At 46.9% G+C, this 3,148-nt stretch overlaps 1 pseudogene; it reads left to right on the plus strand.

The window, feature by feature from the left end:
• The first annotated feature begins 2,189 nt into the window (after positions 1-2,189).
• On the plus strand, positions 2,190-2,630 carry LOC114029008 (annotated as a pseudogene).
• The last annotated feature ends 518 nt before the right edge of the window (positions 2,631-3,148 follow it).

A 3,148-nucleotide genomic window follows, 5' to 3' on the forward strand; every position in this document is an offset into this window, starting at 1 on the left:
TCTTACCCCTTTGGGTGGGAGTGGCAGAGATACTGGAGTGGTTTGCCACTTCCCTTTTTCAGCTCATTTTACAGAAGAGGAAACTGAGACAAACAGGGTGAAGTGACCTGCCCAGGGTCACATCTCTATGGTGATGATTTTAGGATCTACTTATCCAACCCTAGTCTCTCTCCTAACCTCCAGATTGGTATCTCCAATCACCTATTAGACATTTCAAAGTTGATATCTCACAGCCATCTTTAACTCAACCTGTTAAAAATTGAACTCATTATCTTTCCCCCAAAATCCTATCCCCTTCCTGAAGAGGAAATGGTGACTCTTGAGGGTAGCACCATCCCCCCAGCTACCTAGGCTTGAAACCTAGTTGTCATCCTCAATTCTTCACTCTTTCTCACTCCCCATATCCAATCCATTACCATTACCTGTCATTTTACCTTCAGAAAATCTCCTGTATGTGCCCCCTTCTCTGCTCAGACATTGCCACCATCCCAGTGCAAGCCCTCACCACTTCACCCAGGACTATTCAAACAGCCTGCTGGTTGGTCTCCCTGCTTCAAACTGTTCCTCACTCCAGTCCATCCTCCACTCAGTTGTCAAAATAATCTTCCTAAAGTGCTGGTGAGACCATGTCATATTCCACCATTCCCATTCAGTAAACTCCAGGGGCTCCCTATCACCTCCAGGATCAAATACAAAACCCTGTTTGACACTGAAATTCCTTTACAGCTTGGGCCCCTCTTCCCTTTCTTTGTCTTCTAATACTCTACTTCCCCCATGTACTCTGAAATCCAGTGGCACCAGCCTCCTTTATGTTCCTGGAACAAGACACTTTCATATCCAAACTCTGGAGTTCATATACTGGACAATTTAATTTGCAGTTACCCATGCCTGGAATGCTCTCTGTCCTCATCTCTGTCTCTGGTTTCCCTGGCATCCTTCAAATCCCCCTAAAATCTCACCTTCTATAAGAAGCCTTTCCTGATCCCCCTTCATGCTAGTACCTTCCTCCTATTCACTCTGGGTGTGTCTTGTTTGTACTCAATGGTTTTCATGTATTCTCTCCCATTAGATTGTGAACTCCTTGAGGGCAAGTACTGTTTTAGGCCTTTCTTTGTATCCCCAGTTTAGCACAGTGCCTAGCACATAGTAAAATACTTATTGACTCACTGACTGACCAATAAAGTTTGCTCAGTGATTGATTTGATTTGATTTGTAGAGTGCCTCCCAACTAGAGTCAGGAAGATTCATCTTTCTGAGGTCATATCTGGCCTCAGACATTTACTAGTGACCCTGGACAAGTCACTTAACCCTGTTTGCCTCAGTTCCTCATCTGTAAAATGATTCAGTCTGACTCTTCCTGACCTCATTTGGGGTGTTCTTGGCAAAGATACAGGAATGTTTTTTTTTTAATTTTACAAATGAGGAAAATGAGGCACACAGTTAAGTGACTTGCCCAAGGTCACGAAGCTAGTGAGTGTCTGAGGCTAGATTTCAACTCAGGTAGAGGAGTCTTCCTGACTCAAGGCCTGGCATTCTACTCGCTCTATCACCTAGCTGCCCTAAAAGATGAGGGGGAGGGAGAGAAGAGATCTCGTTTGGGGTGGTCCTGATTTTTCTGGCCAAGATTCCAGGAGGCAGCTGAGGCCCATATAAAGCAATTAGCATTCCTTGATGGTCCGAGAAGAATGTGATCAGCCACACCTGAAGGCCAACCCACTTTCCCCAGCAGCAGACTAATCTTATCACCTGAGGATTACTCCCATTTCCCAAAGAGGACGTAATAGGGAAGAGCTGAGTTAACACTTACGCAGCCCATCAGAAGGCAGACCCCATGCGGTTTAAAAGGCCGGGTCGGTGCTGCTGGTCAGGTTGGTGGAGGCGATTGTGCGCTCCCTCATCCCTCCTCAAGTGCTACAGGGAAGAGCTGGGTTAACTCATTACGCAGCCCATCGGAAGGAAGACCCGACGCGGTTTCAAAGGCCAGGTCAGTGGTGCTGGTCAGGTTGGTGGAGGCGATTGTGCTGCCCCTCATCCCTCGAGTCGGACAGGTAAGAGCCGAGTTAACTCTTACGCAGCCCATCGGAAGGAAGACCCGACTCGGTTTCAAAGGCCCGGTCCGTGGTGCGGCTCAGGTTGGTGGAGGCGATCCCTCTCCAGTCGGATAGGTTCAGGCCCAGCTTGGCTCGACCATGGCCAGCGACTTTTACCTGCGCTACTACGTGGGGCACATGGGCAAGTTCGGCCACGAGTTCCTGGAGTTCGAGTTTCGGCCGGACGGGAAACTGAGGTATGTCAACAACAGCAATTACAAAAACGACGGGATGATAAGAAAAGAGGCTTATGTCCATAGGAGCGTGATGGACGAACTCAAGAGAATCATCGACGACAGCGAAGTAACAAAAGAAGACGACGCTTTGTGGCCCCCACCTGACAGGGTGGGCCGTCAGGAACTTGAGATCGTGACTGGAGACGAACACATTTCTTTTACCACATCCAAAATTGGGTCCCTTATTGAGGTGAACCGGTCCAAGGATCCCGAAGGTATGCGGGTGTTTTATTACCTGGTCCAGGACCTGAAGTGTCTAGTCTTCAGTCTTATCGGCTTGCATTTCAAGATTAAGCCCATCTAGACTGGTTTGGGTTTTGTTGTTTTTTCTTTTTCTTTCTTTTTTTTTTTAACTTTTTCTGTGTGCTTGGGTGATGGCTTTTTTTTTCATTCTCAGTGTCAGAAGACTTTCGTGTAAGCTAAGAAAAAAATTTTTTTAATATGCTGTGTAAGGTTTTGTCTTTAATAAATACGCAGGCCAATTAAAAAAGAAAAAGGCCCTGTGGGCCCTCACTCAGGGTTCTGGAAGAGTCCATTGACCCAATTTATTGGTTATTGCTGGCCTATCTAATAAATTGATCCAGGGGGCCATCTCCAGTCATCCTGTTCTATAGCTTGCCACTAGACGCATTTGGCTCTGGAGGAGAAAGCGGCTGGTTACTTTGCACAGCCCTCCTGACTCACTGTGATCCAATTGACTTGCAAGTCATGGCACCATCTTCCTGATGTCAAGACCCTCTTTGAGAAGAAAGGACAAACAACAACAATAAATTGGTCATGCTCAGATCCCTGGCTTTGCTGAGGTAGCCAGTGACCCATTTT

Source organism: Vombatus ursinus, unplaced genomic scaffold (assembly GCF_900497805.2).
Source record: "Vombatus ursinus unplaced genomic scaffold, bare-nosed wombat genome assembly UNPS02014909.1, whole genome shotgun sequence".
Taxonomy (NCBI): Eukaryota; Metazoa; Chordata; class Mammalia; order Diprotodontia; family Vombatidae; genus Vombatus; species Vombatus ursinus.